General features: G+C 42.9%; 1 long non-coding RNA gene across 1 annotated transcript; it reads right to left on the bottom strand.

The window, feature by feature from the left end:
• Positions 1–1,583: 1,583 nt before the first annotated feature.
• LOC115473877 lies at positions 1,584–11,903 on the bottom strand. Its single transcript, XR_003942771.1, has 3 exons — positions 11,841–11,903; positions 11,552–11,740; positions 1,584–1,642 (listed from the first exon to the last, which is right to left on the bottom strand). It is a non-coding gene; the product is annotated as an uncharacterized LOC115473877 (long non-coding RNA).
• Between the last annotated feature and the right edge of the window lie 1,434 nt (positions 11,904–13,337).

Consider the following 13,337-nt stretch of genomic DNA (forward strand, 5'->3'; position numbering starts at 1 on the left):
GCCATTGAACATGGGATCATGAAAGTATGTTCTATTAGCTGATGTTGTATGCTGCTTGATGCTGGAGGATATAGATCAGATGGAGGTGGACCAGAAGGTGGTCAGTGGTATTCGTACTATAGCAAAAGGTTTAGTGCCACTGGAAATGACATAGGTGATTTAACTGACCAGGAGCCATTTCTGGCCAGTTAAATCACCTTGAATATCGACCCAATCATGTTTAACCAGAAACACAGTTGTGATGGTCTTTCTGTTTGCGAGCACTACACATACCACAATGTATTGGGAAGAGATGCCTAAAAGCTGGGACTGGATGGACGTCACCCCTCTGGAAACTTGCTAATATATTACTATAATGGTATCAGTTTAAATTGTCAGGATTATTGAAATATATGTAGCATAATTATTGATTGTGCTGAATCAGATACAAATATATAACAATATAAAAATACAATTTTAAAGACTTATTGAAACTGCAACAGGGAAACTGATCTGAACTCCAAAAATCCCTCTTCCCCCTCCCTTTGGGAACATTTAAAAGGACAAAAGGCACTACTTCAGAAGTCTTCAAACTTCCTCTCCCCCCTCCCACTTGAAGGACTGTTTAACAAAAGCTTGGCTGGGTGGGTACTTGAAGGATCATCAAGACTTCTGCAGAACTGCAGACAGAGGGTCTGGGAAGTTATAACTCCAGCTATTGACTCAGAATGAAAGAATAAACAGGAAGCCATAAACCACTTGCCACAGAGGACTCAGTGCCCCCCCCCCCCCTTTTCAGATAAGACTTCAGCACATGTAAAGACAAAGGGGTGATGGCATGTGACCCCCTTGCAAACTACAATACCCAAGATCTTCTGCAAGCTTCAATATCCAGGACTCGGGGAACATTATAAAAGGCCTGGAAACAGCCCAGCTCACTCTCTTGGGAATCTGCTCTTGGGACCTGCTGCTCTGGGGACCTACAGCTCTACCCTTCTCTCCTGTAACCATGTGCTCATCACTCAGCTTTGTAATAAGGACTTGTAAGTAACTAATAATTCATATTTACCTTACTTAAGCACAGATTCTCTGTAAGACTCTTATTTCTCGCTGCAATTGTATTAAATAAACCCTTTTGAATCTAAATATATAGTGCTCCTGTTCTTTCTTAAACCTGGTTAATGCAGGTTAATGTAATCCAATAAATGCACTTAATGCTTAATTCATTGCAATGTGAATCTTGTTGCTTTAATCGGCAACTGGTGGAGAATTTAAAAAAAATATATATATTATATATATATATAAATATAAACATTAGTGAGTGTTCTACAGCTATCCCCAAGTATAAATTAATTCTGTTACATCACTATGGTCCAGAATCAATAAGATGCTTGTAATCACATTACTGACCAACACCTGTCTTTGTTTATAAATATGTACCTATTGAATTTGAGCAAGAAACTCATGCATTTCATGATTAGGTATAATCCATTGTGAGATATTCTCATACAGTTAAAGATAAAACTAAACTCTGCCATACGGTTGATGATGGTCGACTCCCAGGCCTTGGGCAGTGGCATTTGCTTGGGTTGGATAGGAAGTGATGCCACCTGTGGGATGATCTGTTTTCCCAGCTTTGCACCAGTCTGTGACTTCTTACCACCTGTGGAAAGCAAAGGAAAACCCTTTCTCATCAAATCCATTTACCATGTTGCTAACAAACACATTTACTCTCAGCCAGCCAACAATACATTTGTACATACAAGTTGGTATCTCTCTTAGCTTGTTCTGCATTAGCCTGCTGAAGTAGAATTCTATAGGCTTATTGGTTGTTTACTGACATTGCTTCAGTCACAAGTGAAGTTCTTGTTGCCGAGATAACAACAGTCATACATATGTTTTGACCTAATATTCCACAGTTTACTTTGAGCCATGCAAAGAAGGGTCTTATGCAGCACATAGAATTGGGTACAAGATTATAAACAGGTGTATATATTTTGTTTAAAGAGACAGTTGTGTTTCATGTCTGTTAAGATGTATAATATTAGAGTGCCAATAACACAGAGTCAGGTCTGTAATATGTTTTTTTAGTTTGTGATGATTGTGTTGTTTTATTTTGAGATGTTTGTAATATGTGTGTTGTTCCCCTCTGAAGGGACACCACCTTGTAGTGGTGGCGGGGCTTCTGTGTTTCAATGACTCAGAGGGCTATGCTGAAGGGTTACCCATATCAGACAGGCCTCTGAGGAGAAACCAGACAAAGAGTGTCCCAAACTAGGGAGAGTGGAAAGATGGTGACCTGAAGCTCGTACGCTCAATGGCCCAGCTGTCCTCTGAAGTTCTGTCTTTGTTTACTTGAATTTCCCTCTTTGCATCTGCAGTTACCTTAACTGAGAGGAAGGGGACAATGGGGGGTCAGCCGCCGATGGCCAGCATTTTGTCCCTGTGCAGCAAGTGTGGGACCGCTGCGCGATGAGCTGCCCACAGATGACTGGGTTGATGAGTTCTTTGGTTAGCGCCGGCGGAAGGAGCGTCGATGCTCTTGGACCTGGAAACAACTTCATCGCTCTCAAATCATTTAACCACCATGTCCAAAGGAGTGGAGGAGTGAGTTAGGAGTGTATGCTGAAACGGAAATCGTTTACAGCTGAACCCGTGTCGGCGGGTGCCACTCCTAAACCCGTAAGAGCTATCAGCTTGGAGTTTTTGGCTCCCGTGGAGGTTACATTGAATATCATCTGGAAGGCGCGCCAGGACCTAACGGTGGTAGTAACTAATTTGCTTCAGATATAATCCTATTAGTGAGCCACATGGATAATCTAATCGATTCCTTTGAGAATGAAAAATTGATACAGCAAATGAAGTTCTACAGGAATAGGAAACGGTTTTAAGATTTTGAAAATGTTAATAGACCAGAAAGATTTGAACAAATGAATATTATTATAGATGATTAATATCGAGATTGTTGTTTTCCCAGAGTTCCGGGTATGACTCCTAAAGTTTTTTTTCCTCTGAAATGATTCCTCTTAGTATATTAATTCAAAAGGAGTGAAGCCTGTGAAACTGGGATTACTTTAATCAGTGGGAATTGGATCAGAGATTCAAGTGTTTGTATTGTTAAATAATTTCTGGTTTTAAAAGGGGGGAAAAAATGAAATCAGGTGTATTATTTCCACTAATATTAGACAATAAGTACGTTTCCAACGAAATTAATTGACTATACACCGTCTTGGGTTTGAAGAAGCCAACCAGATGATCAATGTGGAATAATGATTCAGATAAATAATAACTGGGGATAATCAGGTTAATACCATTTATTTTGTGGTCTAAGAAAGAGAAAGATTGTATATAATCTATTTATCTAGTTGAGATTGTTTTCTTCTAATATTGTATTAATGTACAGTCATCTCTGTATTACTGTTTGCAAGTGATCCTTGTAAAATGAAAAATTATAAATACATTATAAAAAATATGTGTGTTAATTTTTGTAAATTTTAACTTTATGTATGTGATTTTGTATACATCTTAGTTATAAGCAAGATATGAGTAAATAACCACAAACCATCCTAGCTGCCAATAAGTGGTGACACAGAGAAAGAGTAAGATAAAAATGAGACATAATATCTATAAGCATTTTGTACTGTTCTACCTGACTGGAGGATGGAAACAGTTCTAGCACCTGGAATAGCGTCACTGTGTAAGGAAACCCAATTTGGAAAACCACGAGTCTCTTTGTTCCAAGATTTCCTATGACATGATGGAAGGGACCTGTCTTTAAAAGCAGACTGCTGTTGGATTTGTTTTGGTGTGTTTGTCTATTTTTATATTTAGGGGCAGCTTTATATTGCTTGAGAAAGAGAGGCTGATTTTATTAAGGGACTTGATTTTATGTATTTATTTATGACATTTATATTTCACATTATCCTAAACAAGCTTGTGTTCAGTGTGGCTTACAATATAAAATAAATGATAAGGGGGTCACATGATGCCGTGCTAATGAGCGGGTGTTGGCAGGAAGAGCTCCCAGGGCCCCAACCTCGAATTTGCTAAATTTAAGGCACGTTTCTGGATTACTGAAACTGAGTTGGCAATCTGATATTCAGATTTCATCACAGGAAGATCGAGAAGTGGTGGGAAAAAGTGATAGACGGCAAAAACGCAATGAAGAGAGAGAGAAAAACTGCGAGGCAGTGATTTTAAAATGGCGGAAGCAGCAGGGCCAACTACGGTGAGCTCTGCATGGGTTACAGAGATTATGACGGAGAATCCGAACAGGCCAAAGATGAGTCGCTGGATAGCCAGATGCAGAAAATAACAGATAAACCGGATATTGTTGACGGTCGGTTGGAATTTCTATGTGGAGATTTTTACTGCATGTTGTCAACGTGTTTCTGATATTGAGGACTGCGTGCAGCAGGCTTACTACAGCCAATGAGGATTTGCAGATGCGATTAGAGGAAAATATGGATGATATTGAAAAAGGTCCAGGCAAGGGAAATCTGCGACTGATAGGCTTACCTGAGACAGTCGCGGAGCCGGAGCTTAGAAAATTCCTGGAGTCGTGGTTGATATCAGTATTGTAGCTAAATTTGGATGCAGGTCCACTGAGATTGATAGGGCGCCACTGGCTAGGCCCTCGGCGAACCCCGGATGAGAGGCCGCGAGTGGTCATATTTAAACTACTCAATTATGTTCATAAAACAGATCTCTACGGGCCATACGTCATAAGGGGCCACTTACTAATGAAAACAAAACGATCCTCTGCTTCCAGGATTTTTCCTCAAGGTCTCACTATTGCGGAAGGCATATGTTCCAGTATGTACAGAGTTGCACAGATGCCATGTTCAGTTCGCACTTCTATATCCAGCACGTTGAAGGTATTCACTGAGGGGAAGCCGGCTGAAAAAGCCAAAGCTTTTCTTAAAACTTTACCATCTACGAGTACCTAACTTTGAATGTGGATGTTTCAGTGGACAGGACTATATGGATTGCGTTATGTTTTTTTTGTTACATTTGTACCCCGCACTTTCCCACTCATGGCAGGCTCAATGCGATGTATGATCTGATTTATTTCAATGTGGATATGGTTTTGGCATTTCACTCAAGATCTGGGATGGAAACCATCTTTAAAGCATTGTTGCTGAACTGTTTGTGCTGTGAGTTCATTTCTTTTTTTTTTTTTACAGCCATAAATTGAATGAGACAGAAGACCTGTGATGCTGTGGAAGGATCTGAGGAGCTATACGTTACGTTTCAGCGGGTTGATATGGATGACATGCCATAATAGAATTCGGTAATGGTCTATCTGTTGGTTATGTGGAGGTGGTTTCTACATGGTATCTTGACTTGGGACATTTTGGCAGCAGCTGTGATATTGCCTAGCTGATATATGGATGGAGATCTTTGTTAAGCATAACAGCTTCATTGCGCTAAAAGATGGGATGTTGATGTTCATGTAAATGCATGGGTATATACTAAATTATGAAGATTTTTTTTTTGTTATACAACCATGTCTCTATTGATGTATGTCTAGTGTTGACAAAGTGGGGGAGAACGACTTATGGTATGGAGGTAAAATATGTATGCATGGGATTTTGTGTGAGGTGGATGGTTATAGTCTAATAATTACATATGTGAAACTGTATAAGTTTATCCGAGTATAGATGTGTATGGGTTTTCATGTGTGGTTGGACAGGGGTAGATAGCTGTATTTTTTGTTCTCTCTTTTCCAAGACCAAGTGTCCTTTTATTGTACAAGATGTTTGTTGCAAGAGGTTGGGGTTCATGGGACAGAGTTCTTGCATAAACAAGTCCTGGTTGGGATAGTGCTTAATGGGCAGGAGGGAGGGAAGGGGACAGACGGCTGAGGGGAGATATGATATAGAGCTCTATAAAATACTGAGTGGAGTGGAATGGGCAGATGTGAATCTTGTTTACTCTTTCCAAAAATACTAGGACTAGGGGGCATGCAATGAAGCTACAAAGCAGTAAACTTAAATGAATCAGAAAAAATATTTCTTCTCTCAACGTGTAATTAAACTCTGGAATTCATTTGCCAGAGAATGTAGCAAAAGCAATTAGCTTAGCGGGGTTTTAAAAAGGTTTGGATAGCTTCCTAAAAGAAAAGTCCATGAAAATCCACTGCTTATTTCTAGGATAAGCAGCATAAAATGTATTATACTGTTTTGGGATCTTGCCAGGTACTTGTAACCTATATTATTGGAAACAGGATGCTGGGCTTGATGAACCTTCGGTCTCTCCCAGTATGGCAATGCTTATGTACTTATGGGACAAAGATGATGTAGGCTCTGTGGCTTGTTTCAAAAATACGATAATCACAAATAAGGCCACCCAACCTGGATTTGGCCACTACTGAGCATGGAGGGGGGGAGCGGGGGGTCCTTCAGTATTGGAGGCTCCATGGGGTCTCAACAGCCAATTAGATTGGGGATCCCTTCTCTGATGCAATTATTTACTGCAATTTGATAGGTGAAGTTTGGTAACATTCTGCATTGGTAGGAATCGTGGGCAACTACTATTTAAAACTGTCAATTGGTGTTGGCGCCATCTTAGAGTAAAAGTTGGATGATGGTGTCTAAGATAGTAAGTAGTTTTTATATAAATAATGACTGGTTTGTTAGATGACATTGTTACATTGCAGTCTTTTGTAATCTTCTGTATTTATCTTCACTTTTAGTGGACCGACCCTGACGCAGCTACTGCGAAACATGCCGCATGTCGGCCAGAGGTCCTGGTGTTTACAACTAATTGCTTAAAGCTAAGTTTCATAGACTATAGAAGTTTCCTATTTTAAAGAAATAAGCTATAAAAGAGGTTTTTGAAACTAATTGAAGATAAAATATTATGCTAATAATGAATAATGAATAAAAGGGAGGACCTATAAAGAAGCAATGGCTGTGTTAAGAGTTAAGAGCAAGCGGGTCTCTTGACAAAACGAATTGCCGCTGCACGATTGGTGCCGCTGAGGTCCTTAAATGCTAACAAATAGTCTAAATACTGTAAATTGTTGGTGGATACAGAAAAAGAAAGAAAAGAACAAAGTAAAAAGAAAAAAAGACCACTTGTGGCATATTGTGATTCTGAAATAATATCGCACTGGAAGATGTGATATTGAGAGTACTTGAGGCGCTGGGTATTTTTGTTTCTATTAGATTGTTTCAAAAATAGGCAAACTAAAGGGGTCTGGTGGTCATGATTGACTGCCAGTTTCTATATTTCAGTTTTCTAAAGGTATGAGGTTGTTGCTTCATTAAGGTGAAAGACAGAGAAGACCGGTATCATCTCTCACAGAATCAGGGCACCAAGCAGTAATGCTGAATAAGGAGATAGGACATTATGAACACACCAGCAGAAAGAAATTTTCACATTGAGAGTTTAGTTACTTGACTTTTCTAAACCTAAGCCCAAGATAAGTTACTAGAAGCACCCAAATTATTTCCCTGTTCGTGTGGGCTTGAATCCAAAGCTATACCTGAGGCAATGAAGGGTGAAGTGGCTTGTCTAGGGTCACACACGGGGGGGGGGGGGGGGGGGGGGGCAGGGGCAGAAGCAGAATTGGAATCCTGGTTTCCCTGGTTCTCAGCCTGCAGCTACCATTTCAAACACAATGAGTTACCAGCAGAGAGAGCTCTTGTGCTAAGTGTAATGAGACTGCAGAAACCATTAGCCATGAGAAATTTCACACTGAGGGACTGATGCAGAAAGCCCTGAGTTACATCCATGTGCCAAAGCTTGGCGCATAGTTTCTTAACATATGTGTAAAAAAAAAAAGCTTTGTGCTCAATGCAGTAACCAAATAGTATACTATTGCATACTTGATCGACCTACCAACCAACCAACCAGAAACACAACCGCATCAGCTCGTAAATACCTAAATCTCAACTTTCCAAGCTGCAAAGGACTAAAGTACAAATCAACTTACGCATCTAGTTTTCCTACATCAGCACACAATTATGGAATGCTCTACCAAAAGCCGTGAAAAACCATGTACAATCACCTCCAATTCATGAAAAAACTGAAACCTCACCTGTTTCAAAAGGCATACCCAACATAAATGCATCACCTAGCAACAATATAACACTAGTTCTAATGATCACCAAGCAACTCCACTGGCTCTTGATTTCCTTCATGTAGTCCCACCACATGAACCTTATGTGGTTCCTCCACATGAACCTTTTCCTACACAACTTAACCTTGTAACTGTAATTGTTTACTCGGAGTCAACCAACACCTCTCCGGCACCCATGTAAGATCCACATTGAGCCTGCAAATAGGTGGGGAAATGTGGGGTACAAATATAACAAATAAAAATAAGTTGTGTACAAAACATGTGCTCAAACATGGGACAGCCGTTGGAAGCATGCACACATGGCTTTGCGCTGGTAGCAGCTATATTTTGCCACAAAAAATTGAATCGGCAATCGGCGTGGCATGCGCATACATATGCAAATGTGATGGAATGCTATTTTGATCAAATGGTCTCAACGTCTCACCAGCGGGGGCTTTCACTTACACGACATCCCAGCACTGCAAACTCTTCTTAACACTCCTGATGAGCGTTTTTGCCCCCTCCGAAGTTTTTTTTTTTTTTACATTTAAGTTTTGGAAGCCGGGAAGCCCCAACGAGAGGTACAGACCTCTCGTTAGCTTTCCGGAGTTTTCCAGCGTTAGGGGCAAGCGGAAAACCTTAGTGCATCTCATTTCAATAGGGTTTCTACACAATTTGCTCATCTGCATTCTGTTTTCGTTAGCTGCTACCGTCGTCGGAAATTGGGCTTTAGTGCATGCCAGGGTAATCTACTTGTTTGTTAAAGGCTTGTCACAGTGACCGGTTTCTACCAGGGCCAGTGTCCTGGTGCAGCTTAGGCGAAACGTGGCCATGTTGACTTGGGTCCTGATATTTTCTACAACTGAAATACGAATAAAGAACTTTCGACTAACTTCACATGCCTTTGAGTGTTAAGAAGAGTCTGAAGCGCTGGAATGCTATTCTGTGCATAAATATTGTTGGTATGGGGAAAATTGTAGCTGTGAACAGGGTTCTTAATGTACATACATTAAACACCTGCTGGAATGCTATTTTGTACATAAGCATCAATAGTTTTCTGTTTATGATGCCAGCAGTCTAGCATTTTACTGTTCATTCCAGCACACTTTACCCTCAGCTACTTCTCCTGAAATGTTTTTTTGACTCCTTCAACAAAGTGAGAAAAAAAAGTGCGAGTCCTTCATGTTCACAGGACAGAGCAGACAGAAACAGGCATGAAATCCTCACTAATACTGACCACAGAAGACTGAACTAGCCTTTTACCTCCTCCTCAACATTCATAAAACCTGCACTTAGGCCCTCATGATCAAAAGCAAACTCTGGCACTAGAGGCTGTTAACGCCATACTAGCGCCAGAGTTTGCAGCCGACCCATGATCAGAGCCCTCGAGCGCCTGAAATAGCGCACTCAAGGGCTCTCAGCGCAAGTAGCATGCAAATGCATGCTAAACAGGGCTTCTAGTGCAATTAGCTTGCAAATGCATGCTAATTGGCGCTTAACGCATTCATCCCCAATGATCAGCGACCAGCGCGCCAAAGATTGGGTCGCTGGCCGCAGCAAAATCAACGCCAGCTCCGAGCTGGCGTTAGATTTTGCGAATCATTGGGGAGGAATGGTGAGCCCTGTCCCAGCATGCAGTTGCATGCTGGCAGGCTTCTCTTCCCCCCCAAGGCAAACTCGAACGGGGGCTGGAGGTCCGGTGGGTCTCCAGCCCCCGAAACCCCCAGAAATCGTTGATCCATCAAGGGGGGGGGCTTGAGGTCTGGTGGGTCTCCAGCCCCCGAAAACCCCATAAATCGTTCTTCCATTGACGGGGGGGGGGGGGGGGGCTGGAGGTCCACCGGACCTCCAGCCCACCCCAAATCCTCCCCCCAGCGTGGTCTTTAAATTCCCTGGTGGTCCGTGGTGTCGTGACACCCCCCCTGGCCCTGTCCCGGCCCCCTCACCTTTGTTGGAGGAGGACGCAGCCTGCCTGCCTCCCTCCTCTTCCAGTCAGTCGACGCCCAAAATGGTGGCGCCCAGCACTGCCCACTGCGTCCTGGGATGCACTGGGCAGTGCTGGGCGCTGCCCATTTTGGGCGTCGACTGACTGGAAGAGGAGGGAGGGAGGCAGGCAGGCTGCGTCCCTCCTCCACACAAGGTAGGGGGCCCGGGAGGGGGCCACGACACCACGGACCACCAAGGAATTTAAAGATGGAAGAACGATTTCTGGGGTTTCGGGGGCTGGAGACCCACCGGACCTCCAGCCCCCCCCCCCGACACCACGGACCACCAGGGAATCGAGGATAACGCTGTGGGGAGGATTTGGGGTGGGCGTGGAGGAACCTCCAGCACCCCCCCTCCCGTCGATGGAGCAACGATTACTGGGGTTTCGGGGCTGGAGACCCACCGATCCTCCAGCCCCCCCCCCCCCCCCCGTCGCTGGGTGGGAGGGTGGGAGAGTGTTTCGCCGGCAGCAACGGCCACGACGTTTTCTGGGGGTTTTGGGGGGGCCTCGTTGTTCGGGCCTCGGGCCAGGCTGTTTGACAGGTTTGGGCTTTTGACAGCCCAGACCTGTCAACAAGTGTGGAGGATTGTGCTGAGCGCATGCTCGGGTGCAATTTTTCCCGCACTTCAACATGATAATCAAAGATAATAGCGCTGCTTAGATTTGCATGCATTATCTTTGATCATCGATGCAGAAAAGCCCTGCGCTGTCCCGGCGCTATTTTTAGGGCGCTGTTTGGAACAGCGCAGGGCTTTTGATAATCTGGGCCTTAGCCTTTGCATCTGGGTTTAACAGCTAATAACTTCATTACCTTGGGGGTTCAATGAATTACACATTGATATCTAGGCAAGTCTTTATGCACAGCTACCTTGTGTACAAAAACTTGTTTGAACATAGGATGCCTCCAGTTGTGCGGAAAACTGAGTGCAAGAGCCACACTAAGCTGTGCATAGAGCCTCTTGCATTTTATTGCATTGGACCCTAAGTGCGACTGAAGCATCAGAAGAGAAAATATATAACAGCAACGTGGAGAAACCGAAAATATATTCCCCCCTCCCAATGTTTTTCTCCCTTCTGTGTTTTTCTCTCTCCTCTCCTTGTATGTTTTTTCCCAGGGTGTCTCTGCTCTTATCCCTCCCCTTTGAGTCTCTGCTCTTTTCTCGCCTCTGCTTTCCTGTAGATCTTTCCAAATCTGAATTTGCTCTTTTGTTCTTCTTTCTCCAGGTATATCTCTGCTGTCTCCTATTTTTCTTTCTTGTCTCAGACTGTCCGTCTACCTTCCAGCTGTGTGCACAAAACCAACTAGTTTGCAGAAGGTTTTTTTTCTCAGAAGGCACCAAGACAAGCTGGTGCAGATGAGGGATCAAAGAGAAGAAAAGAGGAACAGACTTACTACAGGTTTTCCCTAACCTGCCCTTGGGACCCGCGCAACCAGTGTGATTATCAGAATGTTTATGAATGAGATAAACTAGCATATACTGGGTTTCCAGTGTATGTAAATGTAAATAAAGAAGGACCTTTTGTGGCATCTCTGTCTTCTTCCTGTTTTTTCTTTTTCCTCTGGGGTTCTTGCTTGGCAAGAGCCTCTGACAACAGGTCCGTGGGAGCTAGAGCCTGGCTCTCCTGTGCAGATGTTCTATGTCCAGGAAAGGGCTCTTGGGTGCATTCTTTTTTCTGTTCTAGTTTGGGCACCAGTTTTTCATTGGCTGAGAAGAAACATGACTATGTTAATGAATGCCAAGGGCAGAGCTCATAAACAGCAGTGATAATTTAGAAATAAAATGACAGGTTACATGTCAACTTTACCTGCTTTCCTGTGTCTGGTCTCTTTGGTATTTGTGCTTTCTTGCTGTTTGTGGTTACCTGTTTAAAAGATAAATGTTCCAAACCACTTAATATACAAGCTATACTCTCTAAAACATTTCTCTGATAGAAAGTAAATTAATCAGTAAGGGAATGGGAAAAAGCAGAGAAGGCAGAGAGGAAGCATCTATCTTGTATGGTAAAATTCCTGGTCATGGGTGTGACAGGGTGACCAATTCCCTTTCCAAAATTGGGGTGAGTGAATTATTGGGCACCTACACTGATTTCCTGAGTGTGATGCTGGAAAGTGGAGGGTTGTGTGATATGGTGATAGTCTAAAGGGATGTTCTTTTGGTGCTGTAATAGGGAAATAGAAAAGCAAGCCCAGAGGGAGAGGGGATGCAAGAAAGAAGAGAAGAAGGAGACTCCAGGGAAAGGAAAGTTTCAGTATAGGGCTAGCAAGGTCTTGGGAAAGGAAGAAGCAGGCTTTAGGCTGGCTAGGCCTCAAGCTGAGAAAGAGCAGAGAACTGAGCTGCCTCTTACACCTGCTCCACTGTGCGGCAGCCTGGGCTCAATGAAGGTGTCAGGATTCAGCAGTGAGGGGGGGTCGCAGTAGTTGTGCAGTTGGGGCTGGGGTGGAGGAGATCACTCAGTTTTGGAAGTTGCTTGATCTGATTTCACTGTGTTGGTGGACTGGGATCAATGAAGGAGCACTTTATAATATTTATAGCATTTTAAAGTGCATATATAAAAAAAGATAAATTATTTTGAACCCAAGTTTATTATAGTGAGTTTATGGTTTAACTTGGTTTGTTGGATTTGTTCTTCCTGATTTTTTGTAATTTATCAATGAAGGAGTGTCAGGATTCAGTAGGGATAGCACTGGCTTCCTCTGGTCTACCTTAATAATGGTTTATGGACTTTTCCCTCCAGGAATTATCCAAACCTTTTTTAAACCCAGCTACATTAACTGCTTTTACCACTTGCTAAGGCAATGAGTTCCACAGCTATTTGTTTTAAATGTGCTACCATGTAACTTAGCACACGAAAAAGAAGTCCAAATCTCCCGTGAAAACAGAACAAAACACAAAAAAAGGCGGAAGATAAACCAAAACAGACCAAAAACAAGGGAGTAAGAGCGCCAGAAAAGTTTAATAGGACCCTACACGGTCCGTGTTTCCTTCCTCAGGGGTCCTGAATCTGACGTTTACAGGTACACCTCCAAGATATTCATGAAACAAAACACCAAATACAGCCTGTATGACAGGTTCAGATGTTATGAGCAGCAAACAGGTCCCTGAGTAGTCTAGTGGTTAGTTCAGAGGGAGGCAGCATGGGAATGTACGTTATGATTGCCTGCTGTAGTGGGCAGAGTGGAGGGCTAGATGGTCCCCTCTACCCATCCTCCTGCTTAGGCAGAATTTATGTTACTGCTTCACAAAAGGTCTGCTGCTCTTATTGATTTCTTATCATGCAGTTTTTTCACTGTACCAGATACAT

The sequence above is a fragment of the Microcaecilia unicolor genome, chromosome 7 (assembly GCF_901765095.1).
Source record: "Microcaecilia unicolor chromosome 7, aMicUni1.1, whole genome shotgun sequence".
NCBI lineage: Eukaryota > Metazoa > Chordata > Amphibia > Gymnophiona > Siphonopidae > Microcaecilia > Microcaecilia unicolor.